Genomic DNA, 19,778 nt, shown 5'->3' on the forward strand with positions numbered 1-19,778 from the left:
AGAGGGGTCTTCTGGTTTACCTGATGAGGACAGATTCTCCTCGTCTTTGTCATCTATTTGGCAAAAGATTCAGGATAATCTAAAGAGCATGAATGAGAGATATAAGCGTGTGGCAGATAAGAGACGTGTGCTTGGTCCGGACCTGAATGTTGGCGATCTGGTGTGGTTGTCTACCAAGAATATCAAATTGAAGGTTCCCTCCTGGAAGTTGGGTCCTAGGTTTATTGGGCCTTACAAAATCCTGTCTGTCATCAATCCTGTTGCCTACCATCTTGATCTTCCTCAGACTTGGAAGATCCATAATGTTTTTCATAAGTCCTTATTGAAACCTTATGTTCAACCCATTGTACCCTCGCCTTTGCCTCCTCCTCCGATTATGGTTGATGGGAATCTTGAATTTCAGGTCTCTAGGATTGTGGATTCTCGGCTTGTCCGCGGTTCTCTCCAGTACCTTGTTCATTGGGAGGGTTATGGTCCTGAGGAGAGGATGTGGGTCCCAGTGACGGACATTAAGGCCTCTCGTCTCATCAGGGCTTTCCATAGGTCCCATCCTGAGAAGGTGGGCTCTGAGTGTCCGGAGTCCACTCGTAGAGGGAGGGGTACTGTCACAACCAGACAGCTGAGAAGCTCCTTCAGAAGCCTTTCAGAACCTCCTCCTTGAGTTTCTTTGTTGTGATGTTCAGTTCCTCATCTCGTTAGCCTCTCTCAGCTGTCATGTAGTTGGACTGATTGCATCCCTTTAAATTCCACCCCATAATGCATCACTGGGCGGCTTATACTACTTCCTGGAGTGTGTGTGTGTGCATGCTGGTCCTGTTTTGCAGTCTGCTACAAAGTTAAGTGCTGAACATTTATCTGTTATTTTCTGTTTGCTGGATCCCAGGTGACCCTGACTCCCTCCGTGTCTGGTGTAGGGAGCCGGTGGTCGTGTCCCCTCACTATTGTAGGGTGTTCAGGGGTTATACAGTCGAGGTACGTGGATATGCAACCATCCACCTCTGGGATCTTTGCATAGGCTGAGCAGCCAGGGAAAGTCTCAGGTCTTGTGCAGGAGTCTCCCTTTTGGTTCCTTAGCTTTGGATCCAGTGAGTCATATATGCATGTTGCTTTGTCTTGTTTTCTGTACACCGTCCGTGACAGCCAAGAGTGTGTAAAGCAGTAATCAAAGCAAAAGGTGGCTACTTTGAAGAACCTAGAATATGACATATTTCACACTTTTTTGTTATGTATATAATTCCACATGTGTTAATTCATAGTTTTGATGCCTGTAAATCTACAATTTTCATAGTCATGAAAATAAAGAAAACTCTTTGAATGAGAAGGTGTGTCCAAACTTTTGGCCTGTACTGTATATATATATATATATATATATATATAATCTCAACGGTTGTATATAAAAAGACGTGTGTTACCACCTGAAATCCAATGAAATGTTAAAAGTATTAAAATCCCTATAATAAAAATTGTGAACCAAGGACTCACTTCACCAGGGAGGTGTTTTGTGGGATAAGCTCAAGACACTCACAAAAATGAACCTTCCTCGCCTGTATCGCTCGTAGTGTCTTAGGAAGAACAGCAGTTCCACATCTGGTACTTCTGGTGTAATCCTATATTGATATCACAGGTCCAACGCGTTTCAGGGTATTATTTCATCCCCCTTCATCAGGAGCAGTCACAATAGTTAAAGTATATTAAAAGACAAGAATGATACATTGAGGAATATTTATAATAACCTGGCTGCCCACCAAAAACTACAGGAGGAATGGTCAGAGACGTCACTTCCGGTTTTGGGGATGCGTTCCAAGGTGGAACGCACGCATCATTCTTTACTATATCCAATGATTGTAATACTTGGGAGGGATGTTGAGGAATATGGTTATTATAGTGCCAACGGGGGTATGTGGAATCAGCTGACGGCAGTGTAAAAGGAGAGCACTCTTTCACGCTACAGTAGGATCTTGGGTCTCTGCACGGTTCTTTATACCTGGCGCTAACATCGACCTGTAAGGCTGAGTTCACACTTGAGCTATTTGGTCAATTTTGGCCTCGTAACGTCATTTTATAGCTTGCAAAAATGTATAAGGGCACCAGCCCCCTGAAGGGTAGGCTAATTGTTTCCTGGGTTGGCAGCATTGATAAAAATTTGGGGAAATACATAGATCGTATTCTTATGCCCTTCGTGGTGTCTCTGCCATTCTACACAGGAGACACCATGGATCTCCTCAAGAGAATTGACGGGATCTCTGTGGATAGTCAATCCTTTTTATTTCTCCATCCCCCATAAGGGTGGACTCCAAGCTAAGTATGAGGGGTCGCCAATTCAGGGAACATAATAATTTCGTCCTGAAACTTCTCCAATATCTACTCACCCACAATTTTTTTCTTTTTTATGGGAGACTGTACCACCACTTCAGGGGCACAGCAATGGGGTGTCCTGTGCGCCGCCCTACGCAAATTTGCTCCTGGTCTGGTGGGAGTCCAGAAAGTTTTCGGTGATACACCCTCATCATGTACAGGGGTCATTGCAATGTGGGCCCGATACATTGATGGCAAATTCATCATCTGGAATGACACGAGGTCTGCTTTCTCAGACTTTGTTGACAATCTGAATCAAAATGACATTGGACTGAGGTTCACATTTGAGTTGAGCACTGATACCCTCCCCTTTTTGAATATTCTCATTTCCACAAAGGAACCTGATGAACTGGTTACCACCATCTAAAGAAAGCCAACTTCAACTAACTCTGTGCTTCACTGGAGCAGTAGTCACTCCTCTCAAAAGTGGCATTCCATGTGGGCAATATCTATGCCTAAGACGCAACTGCTCCGAAAAAACTGATTTTGTGGAACAGGCTGCTGTTCTGAGAGAAATATTCCTCTCCAGAGGTTACCCTCAGAACTGCTTATCAAACAGCTGTCACGGAAGGTGTGCAGGAAACTAGAAAACACAAAATTAATATACGACTGACTGGATCCAAAACTAAGGAACAAAAAGGGAGAGCCCTGCATCAGACCTGGCTCTCTCCCTGACTGCTCAGCCTATGCAAAAATCCCAATGGTAGATGATCGCATATCCTCGTACCTCGACTGTATAACACCTGAACACCCTATAATAGTGAGGGGACATGACCACCGGCTCCCTACACTAGATACGGAGGGAGTCAGGGTCACCTGGGATCCAGCAACCAGAAAAACACAAATAAATGAACAAAACTTATCTTGTAGAAGACTCAGAAGTAGGAACAGCATGCACAGACTCCAGGAAGTTGTATAAACCGCAAAGTGATGCACTATGGGAAAAGGATTTAAAGGGATGCAATCAGTGCCACTACATGACAGCTGAGAGAGGCTAACGAGATGAGAAAATGAAAGCAAAACAAAGGAACCTCAAGGAGGAGGTTCTAGACGTCTGTCAGAGCTTCTCAGATGTCTGGTGGTGACAACAGCGTTATCCACAACTTGTACGGAATTACTGGTGCCCAAAAAGAAGGCAGACACCGATCATAAAATCTGTCTTTTAATGAGGCGGCCGACCGAGCCAGGGGAGTCCTCAGAAAACATTGGCCCATCCTACTTATGGACTCCGACATTAGGGACGTCATCCACGAATACCCACAGAGGGGTAATAGTCTTAGGGACCTTCTAGTTCACAGCCACTACGGTTCCGCTCCGAGAAGTGGGACCTGGTTGGATTGCAAACCTTTAGTTTGCTTTAAATGTAGTGGCTGTGTTGCCTGTAACACCATACAGACCGGCAAATAATTTTTTAGTACCAACCTCCAATGGTCCTTTTCGATCAAGAAATTCATTAACTGTCGTACCTGTGGGTTGATTTACAAAATCACATGTGATTGCTAGAAAGAATATATAGGCAAGACCAGAAGGGAATTGCGCAGGTGCATAGGGGAACATCTGGGGGTCATAGCGAATAAGAGGGACACTGCTATGTCCCGACATGTCCATGACCATCATTTTGGTAACCCTAAGAGTATCAAAATCATGGGCAGTCCCACTACCAATTCGAGGCAGGGATTGGGACCGGTTACTTCTACAACATGACGCTCGTTGGACCTTTGTCCTGCGTACAGTTTCCCCCCTAGGCCTCAATGAACAATAACATTTTAGTTGTTTTATTTAGGATCCAGACAGCTCACTATCCCCCATTGATCAGTGACAAGTAATTTGTTAAATAGTAGTAGGGACATCTATCCTCTTGCTTTAATGGTGGTTGGGCTTTGTGTCGTATCCCCTTAAAGGGGTTGTCCAGGTTCAGAGCTGAACCTGGACATCCCTCCATTTTCACCCCGGCAGCCCCCCTGACATGAGCATCGGAGCAGTTCATGCTCCGATGCTCTCCTTTGCCCTGCGCTAAATCGCGCAGGGCAAAGGCATTTTTCTGAGATCCGGTGACGTACCGGGCTCTCTATGGGGCTGACAGGCAGCCAGGTGACGTCACCGGCACTGATGGGCGGGATTTGGCTCTGCCCTAGCCAGTAAAACGGCTAGGGCAGAGCTAAAGCCCGCCCCTCAGAGCCGGTGACGTCACCGAACACACTGCTGGGCGGAAGTTACCGCCCGGCAGTGTGTTATTGAAAACACAAGAGCCTGTGCCCTGCGCGATCTAGCGCAGGGCACGGGAGCGCATCGGAGCATGAGATGCTCCGATGCCAGGCTCAGGAGGGCTGCCGGGGTGAAAATAAGGGTATGTCCGGGTTCAGCTCTGAACCCGGACAACCCCTTTAATATTGTCCCTTCTGTATCTCCACCACTCCATCAAAAATCAAATTTTTTCCCTCTCTCTTCCTCCTCCTTCCCCCCCTTCCCCTCCTATACATTTTGTTTATTTTCTGTTAATTTTTGGGGGTTTTCTTTTGTGCTCATGACCAGTGTTTAGGGCCGCTATGTCCATGGTGCCTTGTATCATCAGAGCGCAACAAATGCCTAATTATTGATCATGCAGCCCCATACCTGGGACTGCATTGTTGATGGGAGCCAAGGATGCATCCCAGTTGCTTGGCAAACAAATTAACCCGGGCCGCGCATATTTTTACGCAGTCCACTGTGATAACGAGATGTGATTCCGTTCGCGCCATCACGCTTGCAAGTGTCGGCAACTTCCAGCCAAATAGCTGGCATCCATTGCACATGCGCGGGTGAGTCAGCCAAGCCTCGCTTTGAGGCTTAATACAGTTTAAATACTGGCGGGCTGTGTATTTACTTCAGGCCACAACACAGCCCGCGGGTAGATCTAGGCCCGGTACTTTTGAGGATTGGGGCTTCCATCACATGCCCTCACCATCATTGCCAGCACCCTCTTTTTGTTTTGGAATGGTGCCACACCATAGGCACCATCCACCTTTTGGTGCAACTTGAAATATAGCCATACCATAGGCTAATTAACTTTTTGAGAAATTTGCTCATCTCTAACTGGAAGTATCTGGGTAGGAATTTAGAGACTGGGTGATGACAGCACCAAGTGCCCTTCCAAAGGACCCACCACAACTAGAAAGCCACAGGTTGCAGACCATTGGTCTATATCATACCATGCAATGCCATAAGGCTGCCTAAAGCCTCAGTATTTTATGACAGACTCAAATCATTTTCTTATGTTAATAGTTGCTTCTTCTAATCAAATGATAGGAACGAGAAAGTTTATTTCCTCCACACAGAACAGAGGGGCTGGTGAGACACAGGCGTCTAAATTATGTTCACAATATGAATTATTTAAATATTGATGAGAATTTGCCAGTTTAATTTTGCTCCAGATTATCTTTGCAAAGAAACAGGAGCAAACCCATATGTTTTATCTTATATTATTCAAGCATGTCTCTCCTTACTTAAAGCTATTTTGATAACCTTTTGATTGCTCTCCACATGGGTCCCCACAGGGATGTGTTGTACAGAGACAAATTACACAGCATATTGTTAGGAAGAAACATATTTTACAGGGTTTCCAAAAACCAGGATGGTTACACTATTCAGCAGAATGTTCTGACTGTGAAACTTTTCTACTGAGGGGTAGGGAACAGCTGTGTGGAACCACTGTGTCAACCAACAGACTTGGCTTTGGGCTAATCCTAAAGGGGTTATTCTGGCAGTCCCCTGTTATTTAACCTTAACCCCAGTACAGGGGTCTGCTACCTCCTGGATTAGTATTTGTGTGACTGACGAGGGTCGGAGACATTGGTACGAGGCAGTGAGGGATCAAACAAAACCACTGATGGACATTCAGAGGTCATAGCAGGTAGCAAAGGGCAAGTATGGAGGTCAGGCGCAGGTGAGGTCAGACAGCAGATGGTCAGTATCTGGGAAACAAGCAGAAGTCAGTACATGAGCAGACAAACAAATACAGCTAGACAACCTATTGCTCAGGAACCTTCCTACAGGGGAAGATGCCGTAAGTATTCCAGGGTAACCAGCCATCGGATGGGGAGGATTAGGTCGTGCCCAATGACATTTTAAGAGCTAACTAGAGCACACGCATGCACTAAGGGCAATGAAAGGCAGTATTGACAGAAAGCAGGTTACAGACTGAACAGAGGGAAGTTACTCCAGTTGCCGGGCCTGCCTGTAAGAAGAAGACCAATAGGTCCGGGCCGTTGGCATGTGAAGCAGGTGAGTGGATGATTAGCATGGTGGCCACACTCACTGGGAGAAGGAGACCATTGCAGGCACTGACCACCACCATAATGTTGTGGAGTAACTATTTTACCATAGGTTGGAAAAAGGGCATAATAGCCTATATATAGTATATTCATAAGATTGTAAGGCTGAAAAAAGACATACAGTATTTCCATCCAGTTTAGCCTGTTATCCTGCAAGTAGATCCAGAGGAAGGCAAAAAAATCCCATTAGGTACAAGTCAATTTTCCTTATTTTAGGGGCGAAATTCCTTCCCGACTCCAATCAGGCAATCAGAATAACTCCCTGGATCGACAACCTCTCCAGAAATCTAATAACTATAACATTTAATATTATTACACTACAAAAATACATCCAGGCCCCTATTGAACTCTTTTAGTGAACTCACCATCACCACCTCCTTAGGCAGAGAGTTCCATATATTTATATATACATGGTTATTAGATCGCCCCTTAGTTGTCTTTTTTTTTTAAAGTAAATAACCCTAATTTTGATAATCTTTCAGGGTACTGTAGTCCCCCCCATTCCAGTTATTACTTTAGTTGCCATTCTCTGAACCCTCTCCAGCTCTGCTATGTCTGCCTTGTTCACAGGAGCCCAGAACTGTACACAGTCCTCCATGTTTGATCTGACTATTGATTTGCAAAGTGGCAGGACTGTGTTCTCATCACGGGCAACTATGCCCCTTTTGATGCAACCAATTAACTTATTCGCCTTGGCAGCAGATGCCTGACACTGGTTTTTACTGCTTAGTTTGCTGTCCTCTAAGATTTTTAAGTCCTTTTGCATGTCAGTGTTACCCAGTGTTTTACCATTTAGTATGTATGGGTGACTTTCATTATTACTGCCTATCTGCATAACCTTACAATTGTCAGTGTTAAATCTCAGCTGCCAATTCTCTGCCCAAGCCTCCAATCTATCCAGATACATATGCAGCCGTATACTGTCCTCTGTAGTATATATATATACAGTTATGTGAAAAAATTAGGACACCCTTTGAAAGCATGTGGTTTTTTGTAACATTTTTAATAAAAGGTTATTTCATCTCCGTTTCAACAATACAGAGAGATTAAAGTAATCCGACTAAACAAAGAAAACTGAAGAAAAGTCTTTTCAAGATCTTCTGTAAATGTCATTCTACAAAAATGCCTATTCTAACTGAGGAAAAAGATAGGACACCCTCACATGTATTCCCTCTTAAATTGGCTCAGATCTCACACAGGTATATCATACCAGGTGCACATAATTAGTAGATCGTTACTCTGCATGTTGAATGAGGCTTGCCCTATTTAAACCTCAGACATTTAGTTTGGTGTGCTCCTGACTGTTGAAGTGAGAGTGAGCACCATGGTGAGAGCAAAAGAGCTGTCAGAGGACTTCAGAAAAAAGATTGTAGCAGCCTATGAGTCTGGGAAGGGATTTAAAAAGATCTCAAAAGATTTTGAAATCAGCCATTCCACTGTCCGGAAGATAGTCTACAAGTGGAGGGCTTTCAAAACAACTGCCAACATGCCCAGGACTGGTCGCCCCAGCAAGTTCACCCCAAGAGCAGAACGCAAGATGCTAAAAGAGGTCTCCAAAAACCCTAAAGTGTCATCTCGAGAACTACAGCAGGCTCTGGCTACTGTTGATGTAGAAGTACATGCCTCTACAATCAGAAAGAGACTGTACAAGTTTAACTTGCATGGGAGGTGTGCAAGGAGGAAACCTTTGCTTTCCAAGAGAAACATCGAGGCCAGACTGACATTTGCCAGAGATAAAGTTGACAAAGACCAGGACTTCTGGAATAATGTTCTTTGGACAGATGAGTCCAAAATTGAATTATTTGGACACAACAGCAGAGGACATGTTTGGCGTAAACCAAACACAGCATTCCAAGAAAAGAACCTCATACCAACTGTGAAGCATGGAGGTGGAAGTGTCATGGTTTGGGGCTGCTTTGCTGCAGCAGGACCTGGTCAGCTCACCATCATAGAATCCACGATGAATTCTACTGTGTATCAGAAGGTGCTTGAAGAACATGTGAGACCATCAGTTAGAAAATTAAAGCTGAAGCGGAACTGGACCATGCAACATGACAATGACCCAAAACATACTAGTAAATCAACCAAAGATTGGCTGAAAAAGAAGAAATGGAGAGTCCTGGAATGGCCAAGTCAAAGTCCAGATTTGAATCCCATTGAGATGCTGTGGGGTGACTTGAAAAGGGCTGTACGTGCAAGAAACCCCTCAAACATCTCACAGCTGAAAAAGTTCTGCATTGAGGAGTGGGGTAAAATTTCCTCAGACCGATGTCGAAGACTGGTAGATGGCTACAAGAACCGTCTCACTGCAGTTATTTCAGCCAAAGGAGGTAACACTCGCTATTAGGGGCAAGGGTGTCCTATCTTTTTCCTCAGTTAGAATAGGCATTTTTGTAGAATGACATTTACAGAAGATCTTGAAAAGACTTTTCTTCAGTTTTCTTTGTTTAGTCGGATTACTTTAATCTCTCTGTATTGTTGAAACGGAGATGAAATAACCTTTTATTAAAAATGTTACAAAAAACCACATGCTTTCAAAGGGTGTCCTAATTTTTTCACATGACTGTATATATATATATATATATATATACACAGTATACTGTCTTCTGTAGTATATATACAATATACTGTCCTATGTAGTGTATATACAGTATACTGTCCTCTGTAGTATATATATATATATATATATATATATATATATACACAGTATACTGTCCTCTGTAGTATATATACAATATACTGTCCTATGTAGTATATATACAGTATACTGTCATCTGTAGGATATATATACAGTATACTGTCCTCTGTAGTATATATATGTTACCACTTCTGCACTTTGCTACTATCTTTTATGGTCTAACCTGTATGTCACCTATATATTTATTTCCAGGTCCCTCAACACTGTGCATTTATAATAATGCTATGTAACTGTTCATGTAATGTGCCTGGTTCACCAGCAGGTGGCAGCAAACATGACAGAGTGATAGTTAGATAGAATGAAACTCACTATTTCATTCCACCCGCCCCTACCCTTTGGGGCAGTTCTGGTTTGTGCTGGTTGAGACTCCATGTTGGAGCTGCCAGGATTCTAACCTATTCCTTGGCTGAAGATAAGTCTGACTAAAAAGTGAAGTGCAGCATAAAGAAGAAGCAATGTTATCAAGTCAGCTTGTCAGTACAGCAAAATGAGAGAAAGATTTAGCACAGTTGAGTTTGCCTGCCAGTTTAATGCTAAAGCCTGCTGGAACCAAGACAAAGCCTGTAACTGTTGGAAGAAACGTTTATTCAAGTAAAGCTGCCATTGAACTTCATCTCAAGGTCTGGATTCAAGTTATTTCTTCAATTATTTTCCCTATTTATTGCTTCGGAGCCAAAGTCTGGGGTCCAGTCGTATCCAAGTAAGAGCACCGTGACACACATAAAGAGACATTTTAGGCTGCAACATACCACTCTGCATTTCCTACACCGGTGAAGCATGTTATAGAGAGGGCCCCGGGGGGAGGCGCCCATTGCATATATACAGTATACTGTCCTCTATAGGATATATGTCCAGTATACTGTCCTCTGTAGTATATATACAATATACTGTCCTCTGTAGGATATATATACAGTATACTGTCCTCTGTATTCTCCTGGGCGATGAGCAGGAGCCAGGGTGCTCCGCCACTTTCAATTTAGTACAAATGGGGGCCTTCATGCTTCAGTGTTTGAAGAGGTACCCCCGTATAAAAAGCATAAAGGGCAAGGACCAGTACTGGGTGGCAACGTACATAGACCCCCGGTACAAACACAAAATGGCAGACATGTTACCAGCATCACAGAGGGCTGGCAGAATGCAGCATTTCCAGGCCTTGCTGCAAGAGATGCTACATTCTACTGTTGCACGAGCTGGCAGAGGAATTTCCACCCACAGCGAAACAGATGCGGGTACCAATCCTACCGTGCCTACAAGAAGAGGGCAGTTTGAACATGTGTTGGTCACTTCGGATATGAGATCATTCTTGCAGCCAACCTATCGACATCTGCCCTCCGGATCCAGCCTCGGGTAACGCCTAGACTGACAGGTGTCCGACTACATCGGGTTAACGGCCGATGTGGACGCTCTGAGAAGCGAGGAACCCCTGGACTACTGGGTGTGCAGGCTTGACCTGTGGCCAGAACTGGTACAATGAGCCATGGAACTCTTGGCTTGCCCCTCGTCGAGTGTCCTGTCCGAAAGGACGTTCAGCGCAGCAGGGGGGATCGTGACCGATAAGTGCACTCGCCTTGCTCATGACTAAAAATGAATGAGTCATGGAACTCATAGGAATTCAACACCTGTGACGACCATGTGTAATAGAATTTCCTCATGCCAGCCCACACATATCCGCCAACACCCAGAACAAAGAATGGTCCTTGTCTTATGTATATACAGCAGCATAAAAGGCCTTTTCTGTCAGGTGAATACCTAATTTTTGGGGCATTTACTCCAGTGGCCTACAGTAAAATTGTTATTCAGTGACCGCCTAATGTACCTCCAGCCACATAATCACAAGTTCTTTTCTGTCAGGTAAATGCCACATTTTTGGGGCCTGTACTGGTCTACAGTAAACATTTTATCCAGTGACCACCTAAGGTACCTCTAGCCACATAATCAGAAGTTCTTTTCTGTCAGGGGAATGCCTAATGTTTGGGGCCTGTACTGGCCTACAGTACAAATTTATATCCGGTGACCGCCTAATGTACCTCCAGCCACATCATCACAAGTTCTTTTTTGTCAGGTGAATGCCTAATTTTTTGGGCCTGTACTCCCGTGGCCTAAAATAAAAAATGTCTAGGCTCCAGCAGGGCACATTTTTGAGAGTTTTGCTTTAAGACACATAAAAATGGCCCCTGATTAAAATACATATTTTTTGTGGGAATTTTTGCCAATGATTCCCCTCTGGTATGTCACTGTCCATGGTATGGGACTATTTGTGCACTTCTAGAAAATATTTGGTGGCTGCAAATATGACCTGAAGGTTTTTCAGGTTCGCCTGCCATTAAAGTCAATGGGGCCCGCCACGAATGTGCGGTTGGCGAACATTTGATTGCGAACCGTCCCGGCAGATGTTCGTCCATCAGTACTCATAAACACTCATGTAAGCTAAATTCTTATCCGTTGGAGCAGCTCTCTGGTGGATTCATTAACCACTTCAGCCCCGCTAGGTGAAACCCCCTTCATGACCAGAGCACTTTTTACACTTCGGCACTACACTCCTTTCACCGTTTATCGCTCGGTCATGCAACTTACCACCCAAATGAATTTTACCTCCTTTTCTTCTCACTAATGGAGCTTTCATTTGGTGGTATTTTATTGCTGCTGACATTTTTACTTTTTTTGTTATTAATCAAAATGTAACGATTTTTTTGCAAAAAAATGACATTTTTCACTTTCAGCTGTAAAATTTTGCAAAAAAAACGACATCCATATATAAATTTTTCGCCAAATTTATTGTTCTACATGTCTTTGATAAAAAAAAAATGTTTGGGCAAAAAAAAAATGGTTTGGGTAAAAGTTATAGCATTTACAAACTATGGTACAAAAATGTGAATTTCCGCTTTTTGAAACAGCTCTGACTTTCTGAGCACCTGTCATGATTCCTGAGGTTCTACAATGCCCAAACAGTAGAAAACCCCCACAAATGACCCCATTTCGGAAAGTAGACACCCTAAGGTATTCGCTGATGGGCATAGTGAGTTCATAGAACTTTTTATTTTTTGTCACAAGTTAGCGGAAAATGATGATGATTTTTATTTTTTTTATTTTTCTTACAAAGTCTCATATTCCACTAACTTGCGACAAAAAATAAAAAATTCTAGGAACTCGCCATGCCCCTCACGGAATACCTTGGGGTGTCTTCTTTCCAAAATGGGGTCACTTGTGGCGTAGTTATACTGCCCTGGCAATTTAGGGGCCCAAATGTGTGAGAAGAACTTTGCAATCAAAATGCTGTAAAAAATGACCGGTGAAATCCAAAAGGTGCACTTTGGAATATGTGCCCCTTTGCCCACCTTGGCAGCAAAAAAGTGTGACACATCTGGTATCGCCGTACTCAGGAGAAGTTGGGGAATGTGTTTTGGGGTGTCATTTTACATATACCCATGCTGGATGAGAGAAATATCTTGGCAAAGACAACTTTTCCCATTTTTTTATACAAAGTTGGCATTTGACCAAGATATTTTTCTCACCCAGCATGGGTATATGTAAAATGACACCCCAAAACACATTCCCCAACTTCTCCTGAGTACGGCGATACCAGATGTGTGACACTTTTTTGCTGCCAAGGTGGGCAAAGGGGTACATATTCCAAAGTGCACCTTTCGGATTTCACCGGTCATTTTTTACACATTTTGATTGCAAAGTTCTTCTCACACATTTGGGCCCCTAAATTGCCAGGGCAGTATAACTACGCCACAAGTGACCCCATTTTGGAAAGAAGACACCCCAAGGTATTCTGTGAGGGGCATGGCGAGTTCCTAGAATTTTTTTTTTTTTGTCGCAAGTTAGTGGAATATGAGACTTTGTAAGGAAAAAAGAAAAAAAAAGAAAAATCATCATTTTCCGCTAACTTGTGACAAAAAATAAAAAATTCTAGGAACTCGCCATGCCCCTCACGGAATACCTTGGGGTGTCTTCTTTCCAAAATGGGGTCACTTGTGGCGTAGTTATACTGCCCTGGCAATTTAGGGGCCCAAATGTGTGAGAAGAACTTTGCAATCAAAATCTGTAAAAAATGGCCTGCAAAATCTGAAAGGTGCACTTTGGAATATGTGCCCCTTTGCCCACCTTGGCAGCAAAAAAGTGTGACACATCTGGTATCGCCGTACTCAGGAGAAGTTGGGGAATGTGTTTTGGGGTGTCATTTTACATATACCCATGCTGGATGAGAGAAATATCTTGGCAAAAGACAACTTTTCCCATTTTTTTATACAAAGTTGGCATTTGACCAAGATATTTTTCTCACCCAGCATGGGTATATGTAAAATGACACCCCAAAACACATTCCCCAACTTCTCCTGAGTACGGCGATACCAGATGTGTGACACTTTTTTGCTGCCAAGGTGGGCAAAGGGGTACATATTCCAAAGTGCACCTTTCGGATTTCACCGGTCATTTTTTACACATTTTGATTGCAAAGTTCTTCTCACACATTTGGGCCCCTAAATTGCCAGGGCAGTATAACTACGCCACAAGTGACCCCATTTTGGAAAGAAGACACCCCAAGGTATTCTGTGAGGGGCATGGCGAGTTCCTAGAATTTTTTTTTTTTGTCGCAAGTTAGTGGAATATGAGACTTTGTAAGGAAAAAAGAAAAAAAAAGAAAAATCATCATTTTCCGCTAACTTGTGACAAAAAATAAAAAATTCTAGGAACTCGCCATGCCCCTCACGGAATACCTTGGGGTGTCTTCTTTCCAAAATGGGGTCACTTGTGGCGTAGTTATACTGCCCTGGCAATTTAGGGGCCCAAATGTGTGAGAAGTACCTTGCAATCAAAATCTGTAAAAAATGGCCTGTGAAATCCGAAAGGTGCACTTTGGAATGTGTGCCCCTTTGCCCACCTTGGCTGCAAAAAAGTGTCACACATCTGGTATCGCCGTACTCAGGAGAAGTTGGGGAATGTGTTTTGGGGTGTCATTTTACATATACCCATGCTGGGTGAGAGAAATATCTTGGCAAAAGACAACTTTTCCTATTTTTTTATACAAAGTTGGCATTTGACCAAGATATTTCTCTCACCCAGCATGGGTATATGTAAAATGACACCCCAAAACACATTCCCCAACTTCTCCTGAGTACGGCGATACCAGATGTGTGACACTTTTTTGCAGCCTAGATGCGCAAAGGGGCCCAAATTCCTTTTAGGAGGGCATTTTTAGACATTTGGATCCCAGACTTCTTCTCACACTTTCGGGCCCCTAAAAAGCCATGGGCAGTATAAATACCCCACATGTGACCCCACTTTGGAAAGAAGACACCCCAAGGTATTCAATGAGGGGCCTGGCGAGTTCCTAGAAATTTTTTATTTTTTGCATAAGTTAGCGGAAATTGATTTTTTTTGTTTTTTTTCTCACAAAGTCTCACTTTCCGCTAACTTAGGACAAAAATTTCAATCTTTCATGGACTCAATATGCCCCTCAGCGAATACCTTGGGGTGTCTTCTTTCCGAAATGGGGTCACATGTGGGGTATTTATACTGCCCTGGCTTTTTAGGGGCCCTAAAGCGTGAGAAGAAGTCTGGAATATAAATGTCTAAAAATGTTTAAGCATTTGGATTCCGTGAGGGGTATGGTGAGATCATGTGAGATTTTATTTTTTGAAACAAGTTAGTGGAATATGAGACTTAGTAAGAAAAAACAAAAACAAAAAAAAAATTTACGCTAACTTGGGCCAAAAAAAATGTCTGAATGGAGCCTTACAGGGGGGGGTGATCAATGACAGGGGGGGGTGATCAATGACAGGGGGGGGTGATCAATGACAGGGGGGTGATCAATGACAGGGGGGTAATCACCCATATAGACTCCCGGATCACCCCCCTGTCATTGATCACCCCCCTGGTAAGGCTCCATTCAGACGTCCGTATAATTTTTACGGATCCATGGATCGGATCCGCAAAACACATGCGGACGTCTGAATGGAGCCTTACAGGGGGGTTATCAATGACAGGGGGTGATCAGGGTGATCACCCCCCTGTCACTGATCACCCCCCCTGTAAGGCTCCATTCAGACGTCCGCATGATTTTTTACGGATCCATGGATACATGGATCGGATCCACAAAAAACATGCGGACGTCTGAATGGAGCCTTACAGGGGGGTTATCAATGACAGGGGGTGATCAGGGTGATCACCCCCCTGTCACTGATCACCCCCCCTGTAAGGCTCCATTCAGACATCCGCATGATTTTTTACGGATCCACAAAAAACATGCGGACGTCTGAATGGAGCCTTACAGGGGGGTTATCAATGACAGGGGGTGATCAGGGTAATCAGGGTGATCACCCCCCTGTCACGGATCACCCCCCCTGTAAGGCTCCATTCAGACATCCGCATGATTTTTTACGGATCCATGGATACATGGATCGGATCCACAAAAAACATGCGGACGTCTGAATGGAGCCTTACAGGGGGGTTATCAATGACAGGGGGTGATCAGGGTAATCAGGGTGATCACCCCCCTGTCACGGATCACCCCCCCTGTAAGGCTCCATTCAGACATCCGCATGATTTTTTACGGATCCATGGATACATTGATCGGATCCACAAAAAACATGCGGACGTCTGAATGGAGCCTTACAGGGGGGTGATCAATGACAGGGGGTGATCAGGGAGTGTATATGGGTGATCACCCCCCTGTAAGGCTCCATTCAGACGTCCGCATGTGTTTTGCGGATCCGATCCATGTATCCATGGATCCGTAAAAATCATGCGGACGTCTGAATGGAGCCTGACAGGGGGGGTGATCAGTGACAGGGGGGTGATCAATGACAGGGGGTGATCAGGGAGTGTATATGGGTGATCACCCGCCTGTCATTGATCACCCCCCTGTAAGGCTCCATTTAGACGTCCGTATGCGTTTTGCGGATCCGATCCATGTATCCGTGGATCCGTAAAAATCATACGGACGTCTGAACGGAGCCTGACAGGGGGGTGATCAATGACAGGGCGGTGATCAATGACCGGGGGGTGATCAGGGAGTTTATATGGGGTGATCATGGGTGATCAGGGGTTTATAAGGGGTTAATAAGTGACGGGGGGGGGGGTGTAGTGTAGTGTGGTGTTTGGTGCGACTGTACTGACCTACCTGAGTCCTCTGGTGGTCGATCCTAACAAAAGGGACCACCAGAGGACCAGGTAGGAGGTATATTAGACGCTGTTATGAAAACAGCGTCTAATATACCTGTTAGGGGTTAAAAAATTCGGATCTCCAGCCTGCCAGCGAACGATCGCCGCTGGCATGCTGGAGATCCACTTGCTTACCTTCCGTTCCTGTGAGCGCGCGCGCCTGTGTGCGCGCGTTCACAGGAAATCTCGCGTATCGCGAGATGACGCGTATATGCGTGACTGTGCGCCAGCCTGCCACCTCCGGAACGCACATGTGCGTTAGGCGGTCCGGAGGTGGTTAAAATGGAGAAACAACAGTCCGCAGATGCTGTGAAACTGAAGACTGTAAAGGAAAAACTGTGGATTTTTTTTTTTTTTAATAAAGACCAATTGAGAAATTATTTGTAGCCCACATTAAGTAGAATGCAATAATAAAAAATGCTCCTAAAGGCGTCCATAGCCTTTAAACTGCTTCCAAGACACTCCCTATAGTTAGAAATTTCTGTGTCTCATCTGACTGCATTGCTCAGAATAAATATTACAATTAGCAACCTGGTGGAAAAAGGTAAATTGTCAGATTTTGCTGATGATACAAAATTTTGTCGGTTTGATTGTAAAAGATTACAGAAAGACTCAGACAGGCTGGCAGTCTGGGCAAAAAACTTGGCAGATGAATTTTTAGTGTTGATAAATGAAAAATAATGCCCCTAGGCTGCAGTAATCACATTACTGCATATTCATTATATGGAAAAAAAACTAAGGAAAACAGAAAAATAGAAGGATTTGGGTATTCTGGTTAGAAGTAAGAGTAAGCTAAGCATCAGTACTCAATGTCAAGCAGCCGGCGCAAAAGCCTAGGGTGTGAAAAAAAAAATGGAAAAACATCTGTGATTCCAGTGTAATATTACCTGTAGCTGGCCAGCTGAGACCTGTCCTAGGTTGCTAATATAGCTTATATGTTTATACAGCTAGACCTGCCAATAATCTTAATACAGTTCCTATGTTTGTGTGTTAAAGACAAAAGCAGAATTATTTACAGTTACTTCATGTTTGGATGTCATATAACTGTTATATATTGTGTTCAAAGAAGCAGAAAAGATAATATGCCTTTAAGATTCATTATATGGATGTGAGGTAAGCTCAATGACACAGCAGAAACAACAGAAAGCATAGAGTTAAACTGTTGTTGCTGGGCAGGAGTCTAGACCAATCACAGCCTGCCTCACACACAGCAGGAGTCTTGGCCAATCACAGCCAGCCTCAAACACAGCAGGAGTCTTGGCCAATCACAGCCAGCCTCACACACAGCCTGTGTGGGAAATTCCCTAGCAGGAGCTGCTAGAAATTATTATTCACCAGAGAGAGAAGCTGAACAGACATTCACTCCACTAAGAGCTGTGTTTTATGGAAGCAGAGAGGCCAAAATAGATATTTAAAACAGTTATATAATGTTCATAATGTTAATATAGTGATTAGAACTGTATACTGAACGAGTTATATGTGTGTTTACTTACAGTTCCACCAATTGCAAACTGCAAAGTTCACAATCCAAATTCAAATTCCATATTGCAATCCAAATTGCATAAAACCATACCAGCTCATACTCAACCAATCTGCAAATAGTTACTGCTAACTGCATACTGCAAATTGCGACCAAATTCAGCAAGTGAACTATTAGTTAGACCTCAGATATACCTCTCAAAGAGATCATAAAGTGCTTAACCCCTTAAGGACACAGCCTTTTTACACCTTAGGACCAGGCCATTTTTTGCAAATCTGACCAGAGTCACTTTAAGTGCTGATAACTTTAAAACACTTTGACTTATCCAGGCCGTTCTGAGATTGTTTTTTCGTCACATATTGTACTTTATGACACTGGTAAAATGAAGTCAAAAAAATTATTTTTTTTCCATAAAAAAATACCTAATTTAACAAAAATTTGGAAAAATTTGCAAATTTCAAAGTTTCAGTTTCTCTACTTCTGTAATTCATAGTAATACCCCTAAAAATTGTGATGACTTTACATTCCCCATATGTCTACTTCATGTTTGAATTATTTTGGGAATGATATTTTATTTTTTGGGGATGTTACAAGGCTGAGAAGTTTAGAAGCAAATCTTGAAATTTTTCAGAAATTTACAAAAACCCAATTTTTAGGGACCACTACAGCTCTGAAGTCACTTTGCGAGGCTTACATAATAGAAACCACCCAAAAATGACCCCATTCTATAAACTACACCCCTCAAGGTATTCAAAACTTATTTTACAAACTTCGTTAACCCTTTAGGTGTTGCACAAGAGTTATTGGCAAATGGGGATGAAATTTGAGAATTTCATTTTTTTGCCTAATTTTCCATTTTAACCAATTTTTTCCACTAACAAAGCAAGGGTTAATAGCCAAACAAGACTGTATCTTTATTGCCCTGACTCTGCCGTTTACAGAAACACCCCATATGTGGCCGTAAACTACTGTACGGCCACACAGTGGGGCGTAGAGTGAAAGGTACGCCGTATGGTTTTTGGAAGGCAGGTTTTGCTGGACTGGTTTTTTGACACCATGTCCCATTTGAAGCCCCCTGATGCAACCCTCGAGTAGAAACTCCATAAAAGTGACCCCATCTAAGAAACTACACCCCTCAAGGTATTCAAAACTGATTTTACCAACTTTGTTAACCCTTTAGGTGTTGCACAAGATTTAATGGAAAATAGAGATACAATTTCAAAATTTCACTTTTTTGGCAGATTTTCCATTTTAATATTTTTTTTCCAGTTACAAAGCAAGGGTTAACAGCCAAACAAAACTCATTATTTATGGCCCTGATTCTGTAGTTTACAGAAACACCCCATATGTGGTCGTAAACTGCTGTACGGGCACACGGCAGGGCGCAGAAGGAAAGGAATGCCATACGGTTTTTGGAAGGCAGATTTTGCTGGACTGTTTTTTTTACACCATGTCCCATTTGAAGCCCCCCTGATGCACCCCTAGAGTAGAAACTCCAAAAAAGTGACCCCATTTTAGAAACTACGGGATAGGGTGGCAGTTTTGTTGGTACTAGTTTAGGGTACATATGATTTTTTGTTGCTCTATATTACACTTTTTGTGCGGCAAGGTAACAAGAAATAGCTTTTTTGGCACCGTTTTTTTTTTTGTTATTTACAACATTCATCTGACAGGTTAGATCATGTGGTAATTTTATAGAGCAGGTTGTCACGGACGCGGCGATACCCAATATGTATACAATTTTTTTTATTTATGTAAGTTTTACACA

The sequence above is a fragment of the Bufo gargarizans genome, chromosome 7 (genome assembly GCF_014858855.1).
Source record: "Bufo gargarizans isolate SCDJY-AF-19 chromosome 7, ASM1485885v1, whole genome shotgun sequence".
Classification (NCBI taxonomy): Eukaryota; Metazoa; Chordata; class Amphibia; order Anura; family Bufonidae; genus Bufo; species Bufo gargarizans.